This window comes from Oryctolagus cuniculus, chromosome 14 (assembly GCF_051225735.1).
Source record: "Oryctolagus cuniculus isolate XC-2025 breed Fujian yellow rabbit chromosome 14, ASM5122573v1, whole genome shotgun sequence".
NCBI lineage: Eukaryota > Metazoa > Chordata > Mammalia > Lagomorpha > Leporidae > Oryctolagus > Oryctolagus cuniculus.
Genome location: NC_142880.1, coordinates 76,917,348 through 76,929,987, shown reverse-complemented (window position 1 = coordinate 76,929,987; position 12,640 = coordinate 76,917,348). Strand labels below are relative to the sequence as shown.

Here is a 12,640-nt window from a genome sequence, read left to right as displayed (position 1 = left end):
TTAGGCAGTCATGGTGGGTAAATCTCCAACAATCAGGGCATTTTGGTTCACAAAGAGGCTGACCAGCTGCCAACTGAAGAGTCCTATAACTTACACAAATAATTAAATTTTATATATGTATATATATATTTTAACAAACTGTCCTTACCCATGCCAAGCAATTTCCCACTGCTTCCCAGTGAGTGCCCGCCTGGGGGCTTTCTTCTGTCCTCCTGGCTGTCCCCTGCTGTGCTGTGCTTGTTGCTAACCCAGCCTTCTCTCATGCTTCCTCCTCCCGACTGGGGTGAGCACTCCCTTTTCACTCTCCCTTTGCCTTTGGGCCAGCCATGCCCGCTTCAGCTCAAACCCTGCTTCCACAGTCCCATCAGGTGTTCTCCGAGCTCACCCAGTCGCAGCCCCTAGACAGCTACTGTCGGCTGCTTTTACTCAGGAAATGCTTCCCTCTATTTTACCGATGATGACATCTCTTTCTCCTTTGGGGTAACTGTGCAGTGCCCATTCTGTGGGGTTTTCTGATGGACACTCCAAGAAGCCCCATTTATAACACTCACTACACCTCTCTGTGGCTTCCTCAATGGAGTGAATGTTGCTGCTGCAGCCAGACCGCACCCACAGGTTTCCCCTCCTTGTCTGCCTTGTGACTTAGTAGGAACTCAAGGAATGTTTAACTAGAGAATCAGTGAAAGAGCTCAGAACTTCCTGACCAGGCAAAGATGGAAAACTCACTGTCCTGGTCATTCAGGCAAAACTCCACTTTGGCATGCGTAAGTTACCGCTGCACTCATCCACGTATCTCGGAGTTTTTTCTTCTCTGATTTTCAGTTTGGTTCCAATGCTTTGGTCAAAACAAGGCCTTGAGACCTGAACCCTTTGTAGACTGGTCTGCCTCTTGGAAGCAGCCAGGGTTCAGTCATGGGGTTGAGCTTCTGAGAGAAACAAAAGGAGATGCCAGGAAGTTAGAGTTGTAGAGGAGAAGGAAGGGTCAGAGCGGAGCAACTGGGGGCAGGGACCATCTTGCCATCGGAGAGCAGAGCAGAGTCTTCTCCCAGCTCGAGGTGTGGACCTGAGCCTCCGAGAGTCACTGGGAAGCCACTGTCCAGCGCCCTTCTCAGTTGGCTGCCCTTTGTTTACATTTTTTGCATGATTGTGTATTTCCAACTTGGGGACTGGAATGCAAAGGGCTTCTCTTTTCTCCCTTGACCCCCTGAGGAGCTATTTGAAAGAGCTATGAATAGCAGAGTGGGGCCTCTCTGTCCTGACCCGCCCCTACTTGATTTTCCACACTACAGTGCCCAATCAGTCTGAATCCTTGCACACCCTCCAGGGTGGTGTCCTAATTCTCCATAAACTTTTTTAAGAAAGCACTGGGGCAAGTGGCTGATATACAGGTTACAGCATCTCTCGGGATGTCCACACCCCATATATTGGAGTGTCTGAGTTCAAGTCTCAGGCCTGTTCCTGATTCCGGCTCCTTGCTACTGGGCACCCTGGGAGGCAGAAGGTGATGGCCCAAGAGTTGGACTCCCAGCATCTGCATTCATTCATTAAGTGAGTATGGATGAAAGAATTCCAATTGATTCCAAAGCAAATTCTCTCTGTCTTAGAACAGCAGAATACCCTATTTTAAAGATAAACAGGATATTCGAAAAGCAGTCATTTGTTGAGATAAATGCAGGGTGTGAATGGAATAAGATTGGCTAACAGTGGATTTTGAAGAGTACAATGGCATTCACTGTATTCTATCCTTCAACAGAAAAAGCAAAAATGTAACTTTAAGGATTTACAAAGGCAACGATGATAAAAATAAAAATTGAAAATTGAATTTAGTTCCACATAAAATTTCCATACTGGTGAATAAGTTCTTGCAATGTGCAAAACGCAAGCTTTAGAGTTTTGAAGAAGCACTGGAGAATGCAAGCAAATTCTCCACGTGTTGTCATTTATTTCATAGCTCTTGGAACACAAATGCTGGAGAGGAAGCATGGTCATTCAAAAATCTATCCATTGATTAAAATGTGGTGACTGGGAACACAAGGCTGTGGGGAGAGTGTCACGTGGCAAAACAATGGAGGAAGCCACCACCCTTTCCATTTGTTTGGGTGAGGAGGAAGTATGGGAGTCCACAGGTCTGGTTTAGAATTTGACCAAGACGTAGGAGGCCATTGAGGAAAATCTACTTACAAAATTTAAAAAAAAAAACACACACACACACAACAAGATTTATTTATTTGGAAGTCAGAGTTAGAGAGAGAGAGAGAGAGAGAGAGAGAGACCTGGTGGGTCTCTGCCACCCATATGTGAGACACGGTTGGAATTCCTGGCTTGTGGCTTTGCCTGACCAACTCCAGCTGTTGTGAAGTGAACCAGTATATGGAAGATCTCTCTGTGTCTATCTCTATTCCTCTTCCTTGTCTCTCTGCTTTTTAAGTAAGTAGAAGATAAATGAATTTTTAAAAATTAACTTCCAACACATGAATTTAAGAAAATACCGTGAGGACAGGCTATGTCATGCGTGATGATGTCAGGATTCCACGAATTAAATCTGATGATTCAATCAGCCTTCTGGGTCTGCACCCAACACAAATAAATAAAACCAATGTAGAATCTTAAATGTCCCCGTTAATTCTAAGGATGGCGTAAAAAGTAAATCTTTGATGGCGACTTCATTGAATGCCCTCTTTTTCCTCTCCAGTTGTTTGCTTCCTCACTGGTAGTAGTTTGAAGGTGAAGCAACTAATAAAGAGAGCGTTACCACTGTGGGCAAGCAGAGCTTACTCTGCCTGGGAACTCTGAGAACTCTGAAGAGCAGGCTGGCAGCTACACAGTTGTCACTGAGGGCTGCTGGTGGAGGCGGGCATCAGTCCGATAGTTCTCTTTTGCCGTGGGATAGAAGGGGCTCCAGTCATCAGAGGAAGCTTTCCAGCAAAGATTTGAAAGCTGGCGGTTGCAAGTGGGCAGCAGGCACTGTGATAGTAAGGCCCAAAGAGGCCATGAGAGGAGCCCCAACAGTGAGTACTACAGGCTAACTGATGGTTTTGCTAGGACTGCTCAAGTCATAGGCATTGAACCAATAGGCTTGGAATGAGCGAATAAATAAATTAGGGACCTGAAAGTTCCCTAAGAAAGAAAAATATTACATCCAATTGTGCCACTATTAAAATCCAAACACAACCCTGTGTTCCCGTCCATGTTCCTGGTGGACCTGTGTGGGAATTTCTCAAACATATATTCAAAAAGCAAACACCCAGCCTCACAGATGGGTACCGGGGGTCCTGGCAGTGGGTTAATTCTGCAGAGATGGAGCAGGAGGAGCAACAGAACCAAAGCAGCCTTGTCCTCTGCAGGCTGCACCTGGACATGGGCCAAAGGTGCCAAACTTGTCATTCCAGTTGGGGCACTAGTTCCCACTGGACCTCAGGCAGGTCAGTTCACGCCAGTCAGCAAAGTGGAGAGACTACTAGCAGCTTCCTCCTGAAATGCAGTAAGAAATAAAGTTTGTAAAAACACTTTGAAAGCCAGGCTCCTGTCAAAGTCTGCAGAGAGGGAGTCTCTCGGAAACACAGGCCATCGGCTTAGCAGGGACACAAAGGTCAGCACATCCCAGCCTGTGCACTGAGCTAATTAAGCCCTCGGCAGCTCTCACCACTGGCAAAATTCAGATTTGCATCTTTCCCAGTAAGGTCTGCAAAGCAGAGATGACTATGGAGGAGTCCGAATTTCTGCTGAGAAATTAAAAGCAATACCCTGGCCGGCACCACGGCTCAATAGGTTAATCCTCCGCCTGCGGTGCCGGCACCCTGGGTTCTAGTCCCGGTTGGGGTGCCGGATTCTGTCCCGGTTGCCCCTCTTCCAGGCCAGCTCTCTGCTGTGGCCAGGGAGTGCAGTGGAGGATGGCCCAAGTGCTTGGGCCCTGCACCCCATGGGAGACCAGGAGAAGTACCTGGCTCCTGCCATTGGATCAGCGCGGTACGCCAGCCGCGGCAGCCATTGGAGGGTGAACCAACAGCAAAGGAAGACCTTTCTCTCTGTCTCTCTCTCTCACTGTCCACTCTGCCTGTCAAAAAAAAAAAAAAAAAGAAAAGAAAAAGAAAGCAATACCCTTTGATTCTGCGAGAGAGTATCTGGGCACGTGCATGTGAGAAATGTAATGGGCGCTGGCAGCTGTCACTGCAAGATACTCTTCTAGAATTTTGCCCACCCTTGACATAGATCCTGAGCATAGGCAGCCTTGTGTTTGCTCATGAAAACACTATGCTCTATTTTTTTTTTGACAGGCAGAGTGGACAGTGAGAGAGAGAGACAGAGAGAAAGGTCTTCCTTTGCCGTTGGTTCACCCTCCAATGGCTGCCGCGGCCGGAGCGCTGCGGCTGGCACACCGCGCTGATCCGATGGCAGGAGTCAGGCGCTCTTCCTGGTCTCCCATGGGGTGCAGGGCTCAAGCACTTGGGCCATCCTCCACTGCACTCCCTGGCCACAGCAGAGAGCTGGCCTGGAAGAGGGGCAACCGGGACAGAATCCAGCACCCCGACCGGGACTAGAACCCGGTGTGCCGGTGCCGCAAGGTTGAGGATTAGCCTAGTGAGCCACAGCGCCGGCCTAATACTATGCTCTAATAAAACATTGTGCCAGCTGCACTCGCCTCACCAGAGGCATCAGTCTCTTTGAGCTTATAGAAGAGCTCAGGGCTTTCTGGAAAGCGTGTATTTCTGTTTTTCTTGTTCTACAACCCCACGGCCTCGCCGTGTTATTTTGTCTGCTCCAGAAATTTTTAATGGACTTCTTGAAACTTTGCCATCCCATTTTTACTTTTCTTTTGAATTTTAACTATGAGATTCTGGGATTCCTCGAGCGATTGTGCCTGGAAGGACAGACTTGCCGGCCTTTCTTCTCCCGCTGAAAACTGTATCTTCCTTTCACCTTTGCAGGTGGAGAGCTGGGCCAGAGCTATTCTCCAGAGAGGGGGAATTTAAATCATTTAAATACTCTGTCTTGACAGTGGTAGGATTTGTCTTTTTCTTTTTTCCAGGGATAAAACAGAATCCAAAGACATTTGGACTTTATTCAAATCATTTGCCAAGGGAGACTTATTTATTGTGGTTGCTGTAGTGCATCTGCCAAGGAAGATTTATGATGGTTGCTCTCGTTCTGCAGTGCTGAGCGGAGTGCTTTAACGTTAGTACGCCTGTGGGTCTAGTCCTTCCGTGAGCTCCCGGAGGAAACTCATCAAGTCTAAAAATACCCATGAGAGTGCTTTGTAACACTAGGTGACCTCACAGTAAGATTGGATTTGCACAGCATCGAAATGAGAGCAGCTGTCCTTTGGTTGTACCGTAGGTTCATGAGTTTTAGTGGAAGATAGCTCATTTGTGTAAACTTACATCTCTAGCTTCCGTATTTAAAAAGATCCTTCTTCTAACTGCCTAGTGGTAAAGCAGACATGTCCCCTGGGTACAACCCCCGAGTCCAACTCCTGACTCCAGCTCCCTGCTGATGTAGACCTTGGGAGGCAGCAGTGACAACTCAACTAACCAGGTTCCCGCTTCCCAGGTAGGAGACTTGGATTACATTCCTGACTCCCAGTTCAGGCCCCCAGCCCAGCCCTGGCTGTCGCAGGCATTTGGGAAGTGAAAAAGTGCATGGGCATTCTTTCTCTGTCTCTGCCTCCCAAACTAGTTAATTAATTAATGAAAAGATACTTCTTATTGGCAGAGCAGCAAAATCAATTTTATTTAGTCAATACACATATTTTAGGAAATCACTATGTGTCAAATGAAGACCTTTAACATAGAATGGAAAATCTATTAAAGGAGTGAATAAAAATGATAGCACTGAAAACTATAATAATAGAAATGAAGAAGTCATTCAACATGTTTAATTCTAAAATTAGACACAAAGAAGAAAAGATCAAGGAATTTGAAGACAGGTCCATAGGAATTATTCAAATTTAACTGCAAGAGAAAATAATTTTTAAACAATTCCACTGAACAGAATGTTCTAGATGTATGAACACTATCAAATGGTCTAACATACATGTGATTGGTTTCAAAGAAAGATACAAGAGAATGGGGCATAGGAAACATTTGTAGAGATTACGACTAAGATTTGTCCAAAGTTAATGAAAGACATTGGCCAATAAATCAAAGGTCAAAACTCTCCAAGAGTTTTCAATTCCCCAAGAAAAAGTTTCAAGTTCATGGAATAAAATATTGCATATGATTGACTCTTACCAACCTTTACAACATCATTTTCACGCATATTTTCCTCATTTAATTTACTCCAAATTATATTCCTTCAGTTATTCCAAATTTTCATGGCCCATACTTCTGGACGTTCAGATTTTATTTTTTTATTTTTTGACGGGCAGAGTTAGACAGTGAAAGAGAGAGAGACAGAAAGGTCTTCCTTCCGTTGGTTCACCCCCCAAATGGCCGCCACAGATCCGAAGGCAGGAGCCAGGCTCAGATTTTATTTTGTATGCCAACTTCTTAATGAGGGTTCGTCTGACTATGCCTCTAAAGTTGTCAACTCTAGCCCCTATCCTTCCTCACCATTGCTTCCTATTTAATTATGTTAAGTTTCATTTTTTCATAGCATATATCATTATTTGAATTTGTCATAACTGTTTTTCTGACTTCATGATTTAATTTCTTCACTCACTAGACTACAAGGGTACTTTAAAGAATTTGTGTAAAAATGGATGAAAAGCTTAAGTTTATTTTGGCATGAAAAATTTTAAATTCCACACATAGTTCTTTTATAATATGCATTTTTGAAGACCTTAGGAAATACATATGTTTCATTCAATACTATGTGACCTCACTGCTAAGAACAGTGTCTGGCACAGAGAGTGGGAGGCTATTAAGTGTGTGTGTGTGTGTGTGTGTGTGTGTGTGAAATCACTATCGAAATAAAACAGACGCTGAAGACTTCAGGAATTATTGGGCCCCATCAAAATCCCGAGCAGCTCGGTTCGCATTTACTGACATAACTCCCTCTTTCACCTCATCTGCGTTTCATGTTGTAGTCCTCGTGTCTGCAGGATATATGACCACAAGAATTTTCACAATATTTGTATCACAGCCAACACTTCAGATTACGCCACTCACACGGATGCCCGTCAGAATAAACCAGACCAGGGAAGAGCAGGCAGGGACGAGAGGATAACTTCTCTTAGACTTGAAAAATATCTGTGTTCCGGGTATCTAAAATTATCTTCTAGCATTTTTTTCCTGCCAATGTTCATTCAACATTTTGAAACTTTCTAAGTCTTGGGTTACCTCCAAAGGATGTTTTCATAGATAACTAGAGCAATAAAAATCAGGATATTGCAGATTTCTGCTGGGAAAGAGAGAAATACAAAGAAATAGTCTTGCCATAGGCTCAGGACTTAGACATAAAACATTCTTGAAATTCATATATTCTTCACTTCGTATGGGTACCTTACAGTCTTGGTGCCTTGCTTTCTTCCATAGACCAAAATGCCAGCAGCTCATTCCTGCCATTTCTTAGGTCCTGCTTCTCAGGTGGCTTTGGGTTTTAAATCAGTAGCCTGTGCAGTTGGTGTGCGTGATGTAAGTGAGACTAGACTCCCAAGTCCGCTATGAGTAGGGAGAGCTGAAGAAGCGGTGTTGACGAAGTGTTTGCTGCAGCTGTCATCTTATGGTTTTTGTTTAAACCTGTCACTATTTCTGAAACTTCCAGCCTTGTCATTGTGAAACCACCGTCTCCAACGTGACAGTCTTCAGTTCTCCCTAGCAACTTTCGAGTCTTCATCGAGCTTCTCATTTTATGTAAGAGGACATGAAATCTTCCGGATGATGACTTCTAAGAGTGCTGGCGCAGCTCGAGAGCGTGGCGTGGTCCCTCATTTCGCCCTAACTCCAGCCTTCCACTCTTTCTGGGTGAGAGTCAACCGAATACCTGGCCGGACGAGAACGCTTCTGCACTCGGGAAAGGAGTGAGTAGTGCCGCCAATTTCTGCAATGGGGGAAATAATATATAATAAGTAACGTCCGTGCCATATGAAGGTCTCTATTCAAAAATCACGACTGAGCTGGTTGTGTGTCTGGCCCTGGGCCAGATTTATAGAAATATTAGCAACACGCAGTCTCTACACTGGAGGAGCTCGTGCTGAGGAAGCGCTGTTTCGCATCCAAATCCTCAAAGCAGACTTAACTGCAGCGTGTTCGTGATGGCTCTCTGCAACCTGCAAAAACGCTTGGCAAATATTACGACATTTTAAATACTGCGATAAATGGAAAACAACAATGAAATGCTTCTTTTTAAAAGTTCTATGTCTGTATGTATGTATTTTAGATTTTAACAGATTCAATTTAGTCCATCGATAAAATTGTAAGGATATAATGATATTCTCTTCTTCCTTCCCTCCTTCCCCCTACATCCTTCTCTCTTTTTTTTTTTTTTTAGAAATAACATTTTTAAATTGCATTACATTACTTAATTTCATTATATTACATATATTGCATTAAGTCAAGGGCTCAATGCTCCACCAAATAAAGTTCAACAAGTCAGAAATAAAAAGACCCTCATCTGGAAGGAATATAGGCAAGGTCTATAAACAATAATCAAATGGAAAGATGACTAGTTCACCAATATACAGCAAACTTTAAAGTGATCACAGATTAAAAGTATAGTAGTATAACATTCTTTCTTTTTTGCTTTTTTTATTTTTATTTTTAAATTTTATCTCTCACACACGAGGGAGAACACTTCTGGAGTACTTCTTGAACTCTCTTTATGGATCAAAATTCAATTGGTTGTGGCTAGCACATGGGGATATTTCATTTATTCAATAATTAAGTTTGGAGAAATACCACCTTATTTTGGAATAAGGAAAAGCTGAGGTTAGCAGTAAAACCCTGGGACAATGATGCTGACGGAGCCTCCCGCAAGGCTGGGTTTCCCATTGCTGGCCATGTCTGAGGAATTTGACAGCAGAGATACAGATCCATTTTTGGGCAGGCATGATGGAGCTGCCACTAGAGTAATTATAATCATTTCTGAGCAGCAGTTTCTTAAATTCTACAGATGTGTGGAAAGATTAGACAGATTGAGAGAATGACTGTTAGAACAATGAAATCCCAAGAGGCTTACGGATTGAATCAGAGAAGACATTTCTAGATAATCCAGACCAACGAGAGAAGAAAATGATTTCAGAGATCTGAAAAGGCCAAATGCTCTGAGAAGAGACCGAAGCTGTGTCTTAAGGTTTAAGGGGCAGACACTTGGCACAGCAGTTGTCACTCCTTGGGACGCCGGCATCCCACGTCAGACTGCCAGTGGACTGATAATTCACACCCTTGGAGGAAATGGATGATGGCTCAGGTACTTCGGTCCCTTCCACTCATGTGGGAAACCTTGATGGAGTTCCGAGTTCCTGACCTCGGCCTGGTCTAACTCCAGCTATTGTAGTCATTTGGGAAATAAACCACCAGATGGAAGGTATCTCTCTCTGCATGTCTCTCTGTATCTCTGGTTTTTACATAAATCCAAAATGTAAAAAAAATCTTAAAGGAATTTAAAGGGGCTGGTGCTGTAGGGTAGCAGGTAAAGCTGCTGCCTGAAGCACCGGCACCCCATATGGGCACTGGTTCAAGTTCCGGCTGCTCCATTTCTGGTCCAGCTCTATGCTATGGCCTGGGAAATCAGTAGAAGATGGCCCAAGTCCTTGGGCCCCTGCACCCACGTGGGAGACCTGGAAGAAGCTTCTGGCTCCCGGTCTCAGATAGGCCCAGCTCTAGCCGTTGTGGCCATCTGGGGAGTGAACCAGCAGATGAAAGACCTCTCTCTCTCTGTCTCTCTCTGTCTTTGTCTCTCTCTCTCTCTCTCTGCTTCTGCCTCTCTGTAACTCTTTCTTTCAAATAAATCTTTAAAAAAAAAAATTCCAAGACCCTCAAAGCTAGTATATAATAAAGGAAAGAATAAGTTGATGGTATCACTGAAGCAAAATCTGGCCTTGAATTATGATCTCTTGGAAATACCATAGCTCTCTGGTTTTGAAATAATGCAAATAATGGCCTAAAAAGGCATTATTGAGAAGCAGATGATAACTGATGACCAGATAAGAGATTAGACCAGAGGGCCACACAAGTGTGCTAAAAATGCAACCAAAAATAGCCATGGACAAAATGTAGATGGTTGAATGTGTTCGTGTTCCAACAACACTTGACAAAGCTAACAGACAAAAGTGCAGTTTACTTGTCTGTGAACTTAAGAGGCGGTGAGAAGGTTGTAGGCAACAATTGGAAGGTCTCTTTATAGAAAGAGAATAGGCCCAATCTCTGACATCAATTCCTGAGTCACTCTTTACCTACCCAAGTGAGGTTTCAGTAAAAGCAGAGCCTCACTTTTCTCCATGGTAAGTGGAGATGGTGGTTACAGTTCCTGTCTTAGTCTTGTTGGAGGTTTACACTCTGTCAGCAACCTAGCACATGGTGAGTGCTCAAGAAACAAGTTGTTCACTATTGATGCAGCTGCTGCCACCACTCAGTAGCATGTTAGTGATTGACATGCATTACTGTAGGTGTGGGGAGAGTCAGCTTTAAGAGCTGGAGAATAAATCAAAGTGCAGCAGTAACTGAAGAGCATCAAAGCATCTCCAGTAGTCTGCTGGCAAAGGCCAACAATGAAGCAGACACAGGGCGAAAGACAGCTACTTTCTTTCTGGGAGAGCTACTGTCAGAGAAGCTGCTGAAGGCTGTGCGAGAGGAATTCAACATAGAATATCAACTTGTTCTTGCCACATAAAGAGCCTATCATTTGAAGACGGGAAACAATCTCATTAGCATTTCTTTGTCTACAGCTCTGTGTTCAAACCCTTTATATGGTTCTAGGGATCATCACTATTTGAATCTATTATACCCTTTCAAGCTTGTCTTCTACCACTTCTCTTAATACGCAAACCAAATTTCTCCATTTAGGTCCCACATTGTGCTACCTCTGAATCTCATGGTCTTCTTGTATCTACACAGTCACTTTATGTCAACATCCCACCCACCCTTCCACACCTCATTCTTAGACCACTTTGGCCTCCAAGTGAAGTGTGGTGTCTCAGCTGGCAAGAACCTCCTCTTCCCCTGTGCCCCCTAAGATCTTCATCTATATCTCTTTCAGGAAACCCACTTCTCTTATAATTACGTGACTACAAGGTGCAGCTTCCCTCCTACATGCTTAACTCTCTGAAGGCAGTGCTCAAAATTGATATATCTTTAACTCAATTTAATGAATGTTATTAAAGACCTACTAGGCGCCAAGCACCCAGCTGGTGCTCTGCCTCCTTCACAAGACATGCTAGTTTCTGGGACTTCATTGTGAAAATGAACAAATGAGACAATTGACCTGTCTCAGTATATTTCCTTGGGTACTTTTTCTGTTTGCCTTCCAAATGACCCCTATTAAAAAATCAATACCATCCCAAAATACACACACACACTCACACACATACACACATACACATACACACAGATCGTTATTCCATGTATTATCCTAGATAACAGAATCTCTGCTACAGTTTATCTGGCTGCTGTTCAAAGACCATTAGGATCTGTTAAAATAGAAACTTAATTCTTAAGTGATTTTGATGTGATACATCAAAAATGTATTTTTATATTCCTTTACTAAAAGGTATCACTTGGTCATTGTCTCTCCAACTAAATTGTAAACTGCTTTAGGGTAGAGTCTATCATATCTTTATGTACGATGTCTACTACACAGTAGGAACTCAATGATCTCCTCTCCTCCTCTTCTTCTTCTCCTCCTCATCTTCCTGTTCCTCCTCCTCCTCCTCCTTTTTTTGCTTCCAGTGTATGTGTGGCAAATTCGAGTCTGTATTAATTCCACACCATAAGTGATGTACCATACTCCTCGAGGAAAGAATAAGGAAATAAGAACCATTTTTTTCTAGTTCTGATTCAATTCAATTTTATCACAGATCTCTTAAAATAACTAAGTTTAATCAATCAGCAGATTTTCAGATTTCTTTTAAGAAGAAGAAGAATACAAATGTTTCAGGACTTCTACCAAATATTGGCAGCTACTAAAATCCTGGATACCTTAAACTCTGAATGTTACTTAGCTAGGCCTCACCACAGAGAAAATAACATTTGCCTCCATATTTTCTATAAAGTTTCATTTTTATTGACTTTTTTGTAAAAAAAAATTGTACCATGAAAAACAAGGCAGCTGAAATGAATTATGTGTCTTTTGGGGGCCAGGGGAAGGAAAAATCTTTCCCTGGGGATACATTTTTTACAAAGTTCCTCTCTCTATTTGAAATGCTTCCTGAATTGAAGGTTTGCAAGAATTTCATAATCACATGCGTGCAGGGGAGATCAGTTCTGCAGAACAGTGGAAGAACACTTCTTGCAAATCGGAAAATTCTTTGGGTTTGCTGCTAACCCTATTAAAGACTTGCTCAATGCTTTGCAAAATGCCAGTTCCTCTTGGTTATTTCCTGTTAATGCCCTTGCGTGTGCAAATGTATAAAATTATAGATGCTGATTGCAAGATTTTCAGGTCCTTAATATTACCAGAGATACATCACAACCTAAGTGTTTATGAGTAAATTATTCTATCAAGTGAGGGTTCTAAGACTTGTCAAAGTTTCATTTTTTAAATATTA

General features: G+C 43.1%; 1 long non-coding RNA gene across 1 annotated transcript; it reads left to right on the top strand.

Annotated features, from left to right (window-relative positions):
* The first annotated feature begins 1,361 nt into the window (after nucleotides 1-1,361).
* Nucleotides 1,362-11,027, top strand: LOC149122393 (uncharacterized). Its single transcript, XR_016220748.1, has 2 exons — nucleotides 1,362-1,548; nucleotides 7,702-11,027. It is a non-coding gene; the product is annotated as an uncharacterized LOC149122393 (long non-coding RNA).
* Nucleotides 11,028-12,640: the final 1,613 nt, after the last annotated feature.